Genomic DNA, 17,715 nt, shown 5'->3' on the forward strand with positions numbered 1-17,715 from the left:
TTTAAAACAATCTTTTATTTTTTACACTCAGGTTGTGACATAAGTACTATAAAATGTTGCGTTGGTACTTTCTACAAAGCGACTGCCTCATATATACCATAGAAAATCAGCAATGTACCTGGAGTCGTCAAGGATGTGGGTATTTTTGCAAATGTTAAAACTTTTTGTTCTTCATCATCTCCATCACTAAATTTAGATTGATCAAAGATATTACAAATATAAACGGTGAAACTTCCCTATCAAAATCGCTGACACAAATTCCAATTTGACTTACCTAAGTGCCATTTTCCTCAAACTCCTCAAAATCCAGTTTGTATAAAAACTAATAGACCGGGAGTTCTTTTTTTGCTCCGTTTTCATATGGCAAGGCATCTTCTCAATATAAGACAGTTATTTAATCACATTTCCTTTTCGATTAATCGAATATAGGTAATAAACAATATGTTAAGACAGAGGTTTTCAAAGTGTGAATCTCAATGTGTATCCTGTGAATAGTGTGTAATAGTGAATCCTGGGGCGCCGCGATTAATTTATAAGGGCGGTGCAGGATATCAGACACTCAGTGGTGTAGTGATAAATAAAATAGTGCCGGATCGCTATTTTTTAAATCCTAATCCCCAACTTTTCCTAAACCACATTTTTCAATATTTTGTAGATAATGTGAATATGTAGGTACTGAAACATTTATGTTAAAATTACAACGATCATATGTTGCGTACTTCATTGTTGAACTATTACGTATGCTCGCCCAACCCACGTCCAAACCATCCCTGCACCCCAACACGTGACTAGCAACGTCTAGCACTGACTAATTGTTTTTGAGAGAATTCTGTATATTGCTACAGTACATTACAAGCGAAATGGATGTGGTTGAGTTTAAGGTATCTAGAGTGCTAAAGCCAAGATCACATATGCGAATATGGGTTTTCGGCGGTAGCTGTAATACAAACTAATGACGCTCAAAACCTAACGTGATACCTACTGGAAATGAAGATAGCTATGCAACTAGTATGAATCAAAGATTTGAGAATCCTTGTAGCTAACAACATTCTACTAAGTAGGTAGCATTTTTGGGCGCAATGGAGAAAATGTGAAATAGGTACCAAGGGCGCCATACTAAATGTTTGGAAACCACTGTTATTAATTTAACACATCACGATCTACGTACTCCATAAATTGTAGAGACTAAATGCTCCAACTGGAATCCATATTTTTACTTGTTTTAGAATGAAGACATTCGCAAGATACACTAAGAAAGTATCAGGACTCGATCCCAGCTGTGAAATTCTGGATGCTGTATATCTATTTTACCATACATTATTCATCTATTTACCTACATCGTTCATTACACAATTAAAAGGAATCACTTATCTATAAATAATTAATTTTGTTTATAAATAAATACTTGTTTCTTTTTTTAGATCAAAATATTATGATCTCAAATTCTGGCGTGTGAATTTCGGTATATTCGCAACTCATACCTACTAAGTATACTATTAGAGTTAATAAGTCATAGACAACTTTTTTAATATTATTTTTTTATTTAATATTTTTGTAATTATTATTAATTACATTTTATATTTTGTGAGTGCACTTGTTAATTTTGACATTGTCATCTTCACAGTCACAAGCTTCACCAGTGACGGTTTGTAAAGTGGTGATATTTTTCGTGATGGACGAATGACCGAACGTACGATTTATAATCTAAGTGGAACGTCATTGTTTTAAAATAAATGTATCTCAAATAAATATTTTTTGTAAATTATCACATCGGCAAAGAAGGTAACGATAAAAAATCCATTAGTATTCAATGCTTTTCTGTCAATTTTTGTGAAACGGTCTGGGGGTTTCAGTCAATTTCCTTCGTAGATAATACGTAGAGTGTTTTCGTATAATAATACATAATCAAATACTTTTCCTGGAAAAATCATAGTTAATTCGCCACTTATCCATTACATAAATTTGGTGAACGTCATTATCCATTTGACTAGGGTAAAGCACTTTGCGTAAAGCGAAAATGGAATACTTACTGGATACCAACAATTTTTGTTGTAAGTTGTTAAGGGGGGACATGCTCAGCGTAGGTCAAAATGGAGCTTTTGTTCTATTTTCAAAGCATGATCCTGGATATACCTTAAACGTTATAGATAATCTATTTATATAATTTTGAAGCCTTATTATCCTTTATATTTATTTAAACATTTAATGACTGCATAAAGTATTTTTATTACATAACATAGTATTCTTTTAAACCTCTCGCTCTAATGTTTTAGAATATAGTCATATTTCAGTACATAACTGTGCAGTGGTGTTAAGATTTTTTACATTTATTAATTTTAAAACGCATTGCAATAATCATACTATAGACATCGTGGCACAGCTATTAATAACACACTATAGATTTTTATATTATACAATAGCATCTTTATTGAAAATTTAAAATCTAGTTTTCTCTTGTCTTTTAGTTTTTGTTTTTTTTCGTCCCCCGTTACGTATTGAGTCTGATTGGGATAAAAGCAGTCCAATTGTATTATGTAAATATTATAGGAATGAATACCATAAATTTGAAAATAATTGATTCCAAAACCTGTTGTTTACAACGAATGATACCGTTGATGTAGTCTTGTTGGTGTGGGTGTATAAATGTGCAACTTGTGAGTGTGTTGGGCGCACGTGCCGCGCTAAGTGGTGGGAGGGGCAGAGTGACCTTGAAGCGATCACCAGTGGCGTGCGCGACTTAATAATAATGAATGTGTCACAATGAAAACGACTTTAATGTTTTATCACATAATTAAGTGTTAATCAATGTAAAACTGGCATTACACAGACCGATCAATATCATTCAATCATCATAATATTACTTGGTGAAAGAAGGGGAGACAACGATTGTTTTAAATTATAGTAATTGATTTAACTTGAATGAATGTTTTCTGTTTAGTTGATTTATTCTGGAGAATGGGTGAAAATCAACTGTTAATTAAATTACTGATAAACGTTCAACTATGCATTCTATCACAATGCTGTATTTTAGAACTCACCTAGGTTGTCATTTTGTTGCGTCGAGAAATTATTTGACAAAAACATTAATAATTCACCGCATGAGGGAGTTGCCTACTTAAATTGCATTTTAAAAAATGCGCAAATTCTACTGTTAATTAGACAAATAAGCCGAAAATATGATATTGTATTACGTAACGCCTTTTCAAAGTTTACATTAGATTGGAAGACGATTATGATTATAGACATCGATAATCAATTATTTTTATTTACATAATTTTTGATAAGAGTTCATAAGAGCTGTATTCCCGTTGCACAGGAGCGAAATTTATCACCGTAATAAAAAAAATCCGCGTGATTATTATCCGGCATGTGTTGCAGCGGTGCGTGGAACTCTATAGCAAGTTTCACATCACACTAGTGCAGGGTTTTCGAAACTATGTTCCGTGAATTTATCAGATGAGTACCCCAGTGTGTTAAAACAAGCAATTGTTGTTTTATTTACGTTTACTAGGACAAGAAAGATTTTTTTATTATGCTGCAACGAAGTCAAAGTCCAGGATCAGGCTCAACGACTCGCCAGATAATATTATAAGGATTCAATTTTCTAATATTGTGCCTGATATCAAGAAGATTTGTAATTCAAAGACCCAAAATCATCGAAGTCATTAGTCATTCACTAATATTTTTATGTGTTATGAAAACATATTAAAAAACTTATTGTTTTTTCTTATTTATTTAAAATAAATTATTGATTATGTATTAATTATTTACCTACCCTATCAAATAAACAAGGTGTTTCGTTAAAATTTCAGGATTTGCGAAGTATACCATCGCAGGAAGAGTTTAAGAAACCTTGCCGGACTAGTGCAACACAGAAAAAAAAGATTCAGTATAAACGCAAGATGATAGCTGCTATAGCCTATACAGTTCCATCCTCCACTGAAATCGCTTGGCAGATTTTCATCCCGGGCGATAAAATTCGCTACGAGTGAAACGGGGGTTAGTCGATAACATATGTTTGGACTAATGGAACCTGGAAATTAAATTGGGATAGTTATTTTCATAATTATAGGACCTTCGACTAATTTCAATTGATTAGAAATCAAAGTTTCGTAGACCCTATGGCGTCGACCGTCTACATTTCGTTGTCCGCGTAGATTTGGTGCGCTGCGTAGGCTTGACTAGGAATAGTCACCCGAATTCGGGTAAAATGTAACCATTGATCTAATACGCCAATACATGTAATCCAAAAATTTTAAGCAATCTTCAAATAATCGATTAATTGACGTTTTTGATGGACTATTCCTCATGGAGGAAAAATCTTCTCATTAATATATTTTTTTAAATACTGATGATTTGAAGCGCCTAGTTTCAAACCCTACTACTTTCTCGTACGGGTTAAAATGCTCATAAACAGGATTCAAAGTTTCTAAGTCACACTATTTATGTTACAAATTTCAAGCTTCATTTCAAAAAAAGTAAAAATGTATCCTACGAACCAGCTTTGATAAAATGTAAAAATGCCATTACAGATTAAAACAGTCACATTTTTTAAAATACGTATAAACAGCGATGACTTGTGAGGTGAGGTTATGATTGTGGAATCGAAGTAAATAATATTATTGTGTGCAGAAAGAAATTATCGTGGCCGAAGAATATTGTCGACGAATACGAAATAATGTTCCGGATATCGGAGATTAAAAAATGATACAAACGATTTTTTTAAATCCTGAAAATTATCAATTTAGTCGTATTACTGTGCGTAGAAATACCAATTTGATACTGGCAACAAATTAACAAACAGCGAGTTTCAGAATTGTTTGATAATATTATATTTATAGCAGATTACGAGGATATCTTTACACGGAATAAATATGACAATATTATTAAAGGATTTATAATGACACAGGTGAGGTAGGTTAGTTGATGTTTTTATTATTATTACGCCAGTATGACACGTGTTCACGATGTTATATAGAGATTTTTATCTTCTTGCTTCCCTTCTCTATATAAATACATTTCCTGGGAGATAAAACAGGATGCGATAAATACGTTAGGTACCGAGCCGGCGAGAGGCTGACCTAAAAAGATTTTTTTATTTTATTTTTAATTAATCTTTTGTTTAATCAGCCTGACACCGAGTTTCTCTATGATTTAGAATCTTTAGATAACGGGTATTATTTTCACGGAATCTTAACACAATCACTGCTGACGTGTTAATTAATATTTAATTACCGCATTTAAATAACATGTTAATTATATCTAATTGCCAACTAACGCAAACGCACCAGTCGCGGTGGCAGCACTAAATGAGTTTACTAATCCGGGAACACACAAAAATAAGGGAAGTGGGCTTCCTTCTGGGCGAGGCTGTAAGAAGGTTTAATTTTCGAGTGTGGAAAAAAATAGGATGAACTTAAATATTATGTAAATATTTTTAAAAATATATACTTATTACAAATTTAGAAATATGTTATTTTCAATGGTTATGTCTTCATCAAAGTTAGTCACGTAAACGAAACGCACATTCAATATTGGTAATTAGAGTGTCCGCATAGAGTGCACATTGGTGTTATTATTGCTTTATTGTTAATCCAATTAGTTTTGGACAATGTGGAAGTATGTTAATATAAATCATGTATCCGAAGTGCAGGCAATAAATTGTTTTATTTGACCATATCCGATCTTAATAATGCTATTTTAGAATTTATTTTTACATAATTGATAGTTACCTACCTAATAATTAATAAAAAAGAGTAAATCTCCCATGCATTGCTTCGGGCGGCACATTTTAGCAAGTACAAAATAAAGGGGGGTATTCGACTAATATTACTTTACGTTTACGGAGTAGATTCTGTGTTGGTGACAATGTTTCGCCTGCGCCGCTATAACGTGTATGTTGCTTAATTATTTTACATATGATATATGACCGAATATAAGAGGAGGTGGCCTTCTGAGTGAATTTTGTAATTTTCCTTTATGGGCTAGGCTAGGGTAGGGGTTCCGCGTTTTTTTTTAAATTTGATTTTGCATAATGCTTTAAGGGTTCAGCCATACAGAAAAGGTTGCGAATAGCTATATTATATATACAACATTCGGGTAAGTCTTTGCTACCTGGCATTGCATACATTTTGATCTAATCTACTAACTCGATTAAATCAAAATTAATAAATCATGTATACAATAAGACTAAAACCAGTCTAACGATTTCCAATGTTTTGAAGGTCAATGGATGGAATTTCAAGAGAAAATTCTATCGTTAACATCGAGTAGTGTAGGTACTTCCACTGTCGAATAAATATAATTTGGAATATGATATGAAAATATAATAATCAAATAAAATCTTTCAGAATACCCCTCGCTTGCTAAATATACGTAAACATATTTACATTTTTTGCTTTGGTCTTAGATATAGGTAGGTAAAGTTTTTTGACCCAGCTGAATAGAAAGCTATAACTTCCTCTGTCAATTTTATGATAATTCCTCATTGACTTTTTCCCTAAGGAAATGTTATAAAGTTATCTTTTTTCATACGGAAGCGGATTTTCTGTAACTTTATTGCTGTGAACAATTCCATATGAAGTTGTGTATTTTATTTTAAATATTTGATAAGTATATCCACCAACTAGAACAGGCCGGGCCAAAATTTTTGGATGAAGGGCCACATTAAGAATATAAAATTAACAGCGGGCATACATTATTAACTATTATCATGAAATAGGAATTTCAACATAAAAAATAAATGATTCTCGAATAGCCAACAATTTAATGAGAAGAATGAAACTGTTTTACATTTCTCTCTTTTTTTTAAAAATTATATGTGTTAATTTTGTAATTGAGATTCGTTAGTTTTTATTGATGTTCATAATTGAAAAGGTTTGTTCACATAATAAGTAAGTAGTATGTAGGTTGATCCAAAAATAACATTTTTCGTGCAGAATCTTTAAGTTGTTTGAATTTGTCCGAATTAAGAGTGTTGTAAAATTTGCAGATTTCTTCGTGTATATTCAAATTGTATTTTTGAAACGGCTTTAAAATGTAGAAAAAAGTAAACTTTATTAAGAAATACGATTAAAGCTCGCGGGCCCCACATAAATACTTGGTGGGCCGTAGTTTTCCCAGGCCAGAAATTTTTCCCGGGATATCGAGATTAGTATTTTCCCAACATTTTTTTTATTGCTAACAAATCCTATTATGTAACAAACAAATCCACAAATAAAAAATCTTAAGATATTACCTACATTTTCTAGTTGTATTCTGATATGATAGCTATCTACAATATGATTCGTGTAATAAATATATATAATAGTGGTCGTTTTACTATTGCCTCCATTCTCGTCGACATCTTGCAAACTGTAGAAATTTAATCATATTATCCCAAACCTAAGTTTTCATGTATTATTATTACATACTAATATTCGACTTAAATTCGAATCTGGGAATTGTGCCATAAACTCTTAAAGTACCTATCTATAATACCATGTCGTTCACAAGGAATAAGATTAGGATATCCAAATTTAATGAATGCTAACACGTCACATTTTCAGTACATAGGAAGTGGCGACGCGTGTTATTGTATTATTATAATATTGTTTTGATTAAAGCGGGAAAATTGTACGATGTCGGCTGTCCAAACTACATTTAGGAATGGGCGTGTGTTGGATTTCAAAAAATGATTGTACACGTGTATTTGTGTAGAAAAGTTTACAAACTATGTAACAATAAAATTTGTTTATGGGTAAATAATAAAATTACATCAGTTAGTAGGTATACCTATACACTCATCAAAATGATGAAACGAACCCCACTAAAACAGTAGGTAACGACAATCTACCGGCGTAGAAAGCCAGTAGGTTAATGCCAGGATGCAGACAAGTCTTCTCATCTTCACCTGTATGAATTACGTATTATATTTTTTGAAACTTGAGTCACACAAATAAAAATAACAAACATTGCATTTACGAGGTTTTCCACCAGTATGTGTCTTTTTATGTGTATTAAGCGGTCATATTTTCCAATTGCTTGAATTACTTCAATGAATAAACATCGAATGTAAATTGTTTTCACCAGTATGGGTCATTTTATCTGTTTTAAAATTTACTTATACGTTACGGTTGAATAGACAACGCATTTTAAAGTCCGGAGTATAATTATGTACTTATATTGCAAATTAATGAGCTAACTTTTAATACTGGCAGAAACGTTATTAACCTCTATGAAAAAATACAATAGTAGGTACTAGGTAGAGAATCATGTGGCGATCAGGGCCCGAAATGGCCGGAGCGCACCGAGCGCCGTTCCTGTTCGTGAAATCGGTAAAATTATCGCGTCATCTCATGGAAAAAATAATTTGACCGTCTGAGATAGATAGGCTATATAATAGAAAATCTAACACACTTATTTTTATGAAATACACATAAAATTTTGATAACTATTTAAATATCTTCAGAAAACTGTCGAGCGCTCCGGTTCGTAAACTTTTCCATTTCGAGCGCTAGTGGCGATACTCATACATGACTGAAATTCTCCATCAAACAATTCATTTGTGTATTTAATTTAATCTGGGAGTATAATAAAATTTATTTTAAGGAATATTTATATAAGGAATTTATCAATTATCATATTATTATAGTGGGGCGCTGATCAACAAAGTTTGGGATAATTATATGAAAAGCTATTATTGCATCGTGATCTATCAAAATTATTAGATATTAAATTAAGTAAGTATTATTATTTATTCATTTGCTTATTTTATAAAACTTGATGAAAGAAGTAAGTACCTACCTATTCATAACTGATAATTGTATATTCGAATTCAATTAAAGCTTATTATGCAAATTTCAAATTATATATTTAAATTTAAGAAGTTCACAATATTAGACATAACATGAAAAAATCATTAGTAACAAATCATAAGTAAAAAAAATGAATCGGTCTCAAAAATTATTTCTAATTTTGCGTAATAATACGACTTTGTATGAATAATGTTGTTTATTCTGGTACATTCGCACGAGGATTCAGTGTGTAAGATCAGCACAGTGTAAAAAACGTCATTTTTCATCAAGATGGTTCTGCGAATCGTGATAAATCTACACGTGCCGCTGTGAATATTATCGCAACTCGAGTTTGCTGAGTAAACACTAATCAGCCGTTAATTCCATGGATAAACATTTCGGAATTATTCGGAAATGGTTTGGTGGGCTTGGTACTAATTTGTAAATAATCAGTGTCATATGATAATGCAAATTTTTCGCGGGTCCAATTTTATTGTAACAAAATGAAATGAGAATTTAATGATTTACCCGTTATTGGAATACAGGCAGCATCCGGTATTAAATTTGTGTTTTGCCGCTGTATTTATTTTTGATGAAAGGTTATTATCGCGTCAAATAACTGTTGCTTTCTGTTATAAGTGAAATTAAAAAATATGTATATATTAACTTATCTGCACCGATGTAGTGGTGACATTAAGTACGCGGAGGCTAAAGGGGCTGACAGGTTCGATGGTCACTTTTTTGCTCTTGTGATAAAGCGCTATCAAATGTTTAAAGTGCAGCACTATTTTGATTGTCAGGAATATTTAAAACAATCTTTTATTTTTTACACTCAGGTTGTGACATAAGTACTATAAAATGTTGCGTTGGTACTTTCTACAAAGCGACTGCCTCATATATACCATAGAAAATCAGCAATGTACCTGGAGTCGTCAAGGATGTGGGTATTTTTGCAAATGTTAAAACTTTTTGTTCTTCATCATCTCCATCACTAAATTTAGATTGATCAAAGATATTACAAATATAAACGGTGAAACTTCCCTATCAAAATCGCTGACACAAATTCCAATTTGACTTACCTAAGTGCCATTTTCCTCAAACTCCTCAAAATCCAGTTTGTATAAAAACTAATAGACCGGGAGTTCTTTTTTTGCTCCGTTTTCATATGGCAAGGCATCTTCTCAATATAAGACAGTTATTTAATCACATTTCCTTTTCGATTAATCGAATATAGGTAATAAACAATATGTTAAGACAGAGGTTTTCAAAGTGTGAATCTCAATGTGTATCCTGTGAATAGTGTGTAATAGTGAATCCTGGGGCGCCGCGATTAATTTATAAGGGCGGTGCAGGATATCAGACACTCAGTGGTGTAGTGATAAATAAAATAGTGCCGGATCGCTATTTTTTAAATCCTAATCCCCAACTTTTCCTAAACCACATTTTTCAATATTTTGTAGATAATGTGAATATGTAGGTACTGAAACATTTATGTTAAAATTACAACGATCATATGTTGCGTACTTCATTGTTGAACTATTACGTATGCTCGCCCAACCCACGTCCAAACCATCCCTGCACCCCAACACGTGACTAGCAACGTCTAGCACTGACTAATTGTTTTTGAGAGAATTCTGTATATTGCTACAGTACATTACAAGCGAAATGGATGTGGTTGAGTTTAAGGTATCTAGAGTGCTAAAGCCAAGATCACATATGCGAATATGGGTTTTCGGCGGTAGCTGTAATACAAACTAATGACGCTCAAAACCTAACGTGATACCTACTGGAAATGAAGATAGCTATGCAACTAGTATGAATCAAAGATTTGAGAATCCTTGTAGCTAACAACATTCTACTAAGTAGGTAGCATTTTTGGGCGCAATGGAGAAAATGTGAAATAGGTACCAAGGGCGCCATACTAAATGTTTGGAAACCACTGTTATTAATTTAACACATCACGATCTACGTACTCCATAAATTGTAGAGACTAAATGCTCCAACTGGAATCCATATTTTTACTTGTTTTAGAATGAAGACATTCGCAAGATACACTAAGAAAGTATCAGGACTCGATCCCAGCTGTGAAATTCTGGATGCTGTATATCTATTTTACCATACATTATTCATCTATTTACCTACATCGTTCATTACACAATTAAAAGGAATCACTTATCTATAAATAATTAATTTTGTTTATAAATAAATACTTGTTTCTTTTTTTAGATCAAAATATTATGATCTCAAATTCTGGCGTGTGAATTTCGGTATATTCGCAACTCATACCTACTAAGTATACTATTAGAGTTAATAAGTCATAGACAACTTTTTTAATATTATTTTTTTATTTAATATTTTTGTAATTATTATTAATTACATTTTATATTTTGTGAGTGCACTTGTTAATTTTGACATTGTCATCTTCACAGTCACAAGCTTCACCAGTGACGGTTTGTAAAGTGGTGATATTTTTCGTGATGGACGAATGACCGAACGTACGATTTATAATCTAAGTGGAACGTCATTGTTTTAAAATAAATGTATCTCAAATAAATATTTTTTGTAAATTATCACATCGGCAAAGAAGGTAACGATAAAAAATCCATTAGTATTCAATGCTTTTCTGTCAATTTTTGTGAAACGGTCTGGGGGTTTCAGTCAATTTCCTTCGTAGATAATACGTAGAGTGTTTTCGTATAATAATACATAATCAAATACTTTTCCTGGAAAAATCATAGTTAATTCGCCACTTATCCATTACATAAATTTGGTGAACGTCATTATCCATTTGACTAGGGTAAAGCACTTTGCGTAAAGCGAAAATGGAATACTTACTGGATACCAACAATTTTTGTTGTAAGTTGTTAAGGGGGGACATGCTCAGCGTAGGTCAAAATGGAGCTTTTGTTCTATTTTCAAAGCATGATCCTGGATATACCTTAAACGTTATAGATAATCTATTTATATAATTTTGAAGCCTTATTATCCTTTATATTTATTTAAACATTTAATGACTGCATAAAGTATTTTTATTACATAACATAGTATTCTTTTAAACCTCTCGCTCTAATGTTTTAGAATATAGTCATATTTCAGTACATAACTGTGCAGTGGTGTTAAGATTTTTTACATTTATTAATTTTAAAACGCATTGCAATAATCATACTATAGACATCGTGGCACAGCTATTAATAACACACTATAGATTTTTATATTATACAATAGCATCTTTATTGAAAATTTAAAATCTAGTTTTCTCTTGTCTTTTAGTTTTTGTTTTTTTTCGTCCCCCGTTACGTATTGAGTCTGATTGGGATAAAAGCAGTCCAATTGTATTATGTAAATATTATAGGAATGAATACCATAAATTTGAAAATAATTGATTCCAAAACCTGTTGTTTACAACGAATGATACCGTTGATGTAGTCTTGTTGGTGTGGGTGTATAAATGTGCAACTTGTGAGTGTGTTGGGCGCACGTGCCGCGCTAAGTGGTGGGAGGGGCAGAGTGACCTTGAAGCGATCACCAGTGGCGTGCGCGACTTAATAATAATGAATGTGTCACAATGAAAACGACTTTAATGTTTTATCACATAATTAAGTGTTAATCAATGTAAAACTGGCATTACACAGACCGATCAATATCATTCAATCATCATAATATTACTTGGTGAAAGAAGGGGAGACAACGATTGTTTTAAATTATAGTAATTGATTTAACTTGAATGAATGTTTTCTGTTTAGTTGATTTATTCTGGAGAATGGGTGAAAATCAACTGTTAATTAAATTACTGATAAACGTTCAACTATGCATTCTATCACAATGCTGTATTTTAGAACTCACCTAGGTTGTCATTTTGTTGCGTCGAGAAATTATTTGACAAAAACATTAATAATTCACCGCATGAGGGAGTTGCCTACTTAAATTGCATTTTAAAAAATGCGCAAATTCTACTGTTAATTAGACAAATAAGCCGAAAATATGATATTGTATTACGTAACGCCTTTTCAAAGTTTACATTAGATTGGAAGACGATTATGATTATAGACATCGATAATCAATTATTTTTATTTACATAATTTTTGATAAGAGTTCATAAGAGCTGTATTCCCGTTGCACAGGAGCGAAATTTATCACCGTAATAAAAAAAATCCGCGTGATTATTATCCGGCATGTGTTGCAGCGGTGCGTGGAACTCTATAGCAAGTTTCACATCACACTAGTGCAGGGTTTTCGAAACTATGTTCCGTGAATTTATCAGATGAGTACCCCAGTGTGTTAAAACAAGCAATTGTTGTTTTATTTACGTTTACTAGGACAAGAAAGATTTTTTTATTATGCTGCAACGAAGTCAAAGTCCAGGATCAGGCTCAACGACTCGCCAGATAATATTATAAGGATTCAATTTTCTAATATTGTGCCTGATATCAAGAAGATTTGTAATTCAAAGACCCAAAATCATCGAAGTCATTAGTCATTCACTAATATTTTTATGTGTTATGAAAACATATTAAAAAACTTATTGTTTTTTCTTATTTATTTAAAATAAATTATTGATTATGTATTAATTATTTACCTACCCTATCAAATAAACAAGGTGTTTCGTTAAAATTTCAGGATTTGCGAAGTATACCATCGCAGGAAGAGTTTAAGAAACCTTGCCGGACTAGTGCAACACAGAAAAAAAAGATTCAGTATAAACGCAAGATGATAGCTGCTATAGCCTATACAGTTCCATCCTCCACTGAAATCGCTTGGCAGATTTTCATCCCGGGCGATAAAATTCGCTACGAGTGAAACGGGGGTTAGTCGATAACATATGTTTGGACTAATGGAACCTGGAAATTAAATTGGGATAGTTATTTTCATAATTATAGGACCTTCGACTAATTTCAATTGATTAGAAATCAAAGTTTCGTAGACCCTATGGCGTCGACCGTCTACATTTCGTTGTCCGCGTAGATTTGGTGCGCTGCGTAGGCTTGACTAGGAATAGTCACCCGAATTCGGGTAAAATGTAACCATTGATCTAATACGCCAATACATGTAATCCAAAAATTTTAAGCAATCTTCAAATAATCGATTAATTGACGTTTTTGATGGACTATTCCTCATGGAGGAAAAATCTTCTCATTAATATATTTTTTTAAATACTGATGATTTGAAGCGCCTAGTTTCAAACCCTACTACTTTCTCGTACGGGTTAAAATGCTCATAAACAGGATTCAAAGTTTCTAAGTCACACTATTTATGTTACAAATTTCAAGCTTCATTTCAAAAAAAGTAAAAATGTATCCTACGAACCAGCTTTGATAAAATGTAAAAATGCCATTACAGATTAAAACAGTCACATTTTTTAAAATACGTATAAACAGCGATGACTTGTGAGGTGAGGTTATGATTGTGGAATCGAAGTAAATAATATTATTGTGTGCAGAAAGAAATTATCGTGGCCGAAGAATATTGTCGACGAATACGAAATAATGTTCCGGATATCGGAGATTAAAAAATGATACAAACGATTTTTTTAAATCCTGAAAATTATCAATTTAGTCGTATTACTGTGCGTAGAAATACCAATTTGATACTGGCAACAAATTAACAAACAGCGAGTTTCAGAATTGTTTGATAATATTATATTTATAGCAGATTACGAGGATATCTTTACACGGAATAAATATGACAATATTATTAAAGGATTTATAATGACACAGGTGAGGTAGGTTAGTTGATGTTTTTATTATTATTACGCCAGTATGACACGTGTTCACGATGTTATATAGAGATTTTTATCTTCTTGCTTCCCTTCTCTATATAAATACATTTCCTGGGAGATAAAACAGGATGCGATAAATACGTTAGGTACCGAGCCGGCGAGAGGCTGACCTAAAAAGATTTTTTTATTTTATTTTTAATTAATCTTTTGTTTAATCAGCCTGACACCGAGTTTCTCTATGATTTAGAATCTTTAGATAACGGGTATTATTTTCACGGAATCTTAACACAATCACTGCTGACGTGTTAATTAATATTTAATTACCGCATTTAAATAACATGTTAATTATATCTAATTGCCAACTAACGCAAACGCACCAGTCGCGGTGGCAGCACTAAATGAGTTTACTAATCCGGGAACACACAAAAATAAGGGAAGTGGGCTTCCTTCTGGGCGAGGCTGTAAGAAGGTTTAATTTTCGAGTGTGGAAAAAAATAGGATGAACTTAAATATTATGTAAATATTTTTAAAAATATATACTTATTACAAATTTAGAAATATGTTATTTTCAATGGTTATGTCTTCATCAAAGTTAGTCACGTAAACGAAACGCACATTCAATATTGGTAATTAGAGTGTCCGCATAGAGTGCACATTGGTGTTATTATTGCTTTATTGTTAATCCAATTAGTTTTGGACAATGTGGAAGTATGTTAATATAAATCATGTATCCGAAGTGCAGGCAATAAATTGTTTTATTTGACCATATCCGATCTTAATAATGCTATTTTAGAATTTATTTTTACATAATTGATAGTTACCTACCTAATAATTAATAAAAAAGAGTAAATCTCCCATGCATTGCTTCGGGCGGCACATTTTAGCAAGTACAAAATAAAGGGGGGTATTCGACTAATATTACTTTACGTTTACGGAGTAGATTCTGTGTTGGTGACAATGTTTCGCCTGCGCCGCTATAACGTGTATGTTGCTTAATTATTTTACATATGATATATGACCGAATATAAGAGGAGGTGGCCTTCTGAGTGAATTTTGTAATTTTCCTTTATGGGCTAGGCTAGGGTAGGGGTTCCGCGTTTTTTTTTAAATTTGATTTTGCATAATGCTTTAAGGGTTCAGCCATACAGAAAAGGTTGCGAATAGCTATATTATATATACAACATTCGGGTAAGTCTTTGCTACCTGGCATTGCATACATTTTGATCTAATCTACTAACTCGATTAAATCAAAATTAATAAATCATGTATACAATAAGACTAAAACCAGTCTAACGATTTCCAATGTTTTGAAGGTCAATGGATGGAATTTCAAGAGAAAATTCTATCGTTAACATCGAGTAGTGTAGGTACTTCCACTGTCGAATAAATATAATTTGGAATATGATATGAAAATATAATAATCAAATAAAATCTTTCAGAATACCCCTCGCTTGCTAAATATACGTAAACATATTTACATTTTTTGCTTTGGTCTTAGATATAGGTAGGTAAAGTTTTTTGACCCAGCTGAATAGAAAGCTATAACTTCCTCTGTCAATTTTATGATAATTCCTCATTGACTTTTTCCCTAAGGAAATGTTATAAAGTTATCTTTTTTCATACGGAAGCGGATTTTCTGTAACTTTATTGCTGTGAACAATTCCATATGAAGTTGTGTATTTTATTTTAAATATTTGATAAGTATATCCACCAACTAGAACAGGCCGGGCCAAAATTTTTGGATGAAGGGCCACATTAAGAATATAAAATTAACAGCGGGCATACATTATTAACTATTATCATGAAATAGGAATTTCAACATAAAAAATAAATGATTCTCGAATAGCCAACAATTTAATGAGAAGAATGAAACTGTTTTACATTTCTCTCTTTTTTTTAAAAATTATATGTGTTAATTTTGTAATTGAGATTCGTTAGTTTTTATTGATGTTCATAATTGAAAAGGTTTGTTCACATAATAAGTAAGTAGTATGTAGGTTGATCCAAAAATAACATTTTTCGTGCAGAATCTTTAAGTTGTTTGAATTTGTCCGAATTAAGAGTGTTGTAAAATTTGCAGATTTCTTCGTGTATATTCAAATTGTATTTTTGAAACGGCTTTAAAATGTAGAAAAAAGTAAACTTTATTAAGAAATACGATTAAAGCTCGCGGGCCCCACATAAATACTTGGTGGGCCGTAGTTTTCCCAGGCCAGAAATTTTTCCCGGGATATCGAGATTAGTATTTTCCCAACATTTTTTTTATTGCTAACAAATCCTATTATGTAACAAACAAATCCACAAATAAAAAATCTTAAGATATTACCTACATTTTCTAGTTGTATTCTGATATGATAGCTATCTACAATATGATTCGTGTAATAAATATATATAATAGTGGTCGTTTTACTATTGCCTCCATTCTCGTCGACATCTTGCAAACTGTAGAAATTTAATCATATTATCCCAAACCTAAGTTTTCATGTATTATTATTACATACTAATATTCGACTTAAATTCGAATCTGGGAATTGTGCCATAAACTCTTAAAGTACCTATCTATAATACCATGTCGTTCACAAGGAATAAGATTAGGATATCCAAATTTAATGAATGCTAACACGTCACATTTTCAGTACATAGGAAGTGGCGACGCGTGTTATTGTATTATTATAATATTGTTTTGATTAAAGCGGGAAAATTGTACGATGTCGGCTGTCCAAACTACATTTAGGAATGGGCGTGTGTTGGATTTCAAAAAATGATTGTACACGTGTATTTGTGTAGAAAAGTTTACAAACTATGTAACAATAAAATTTGTTTATGGGTAAATAATAAAATTACATCAGTTAGTAGGTATACCTATACACTCATCAAAATGATGAAACGAACCCCACTAAAACAGTAGGTAACGACAATCTACCGGCGTAGAAAGCCAGTAGGTTAATGCCAGGATGCAGACAAGTCTTCTCATCTTCACCTGTATGAATTACGTATTATATTTTTTGAAACTTGAGTCACACAAATAAAAATAACAAACATTGCATTTACGAGGTTTTCCACCAGTATGTGTCTTTTTATGTGTATTAAGCGGTCATATTTTCCAATTGCTTGAATTACTTCAATGAATAAACATCGAATGTAAATTGTTTTCACCAGTATGGGTCATTTTATCTGTTTTAAAATTTACTTATACGTTACGGTTGAATAGACAACGCATTTTAA

Source organism: Rhyacophila brunnea, unplaced genomic scaffold, assembly GCF_057557595.1.
Source record: "Rhyacophila brunnea isolate RB1 unplaced genomic scaffold, BYU_Rbru_1.0 scaffold_6, whole genome shotgun sequence".
Lineage (NCBI taxonomy): Eukaryota > Metazoa > Arthropoda > Insecta > Trichoptera > Rhyacophilidae > Rhyacophila > Rhyacophila brunnea.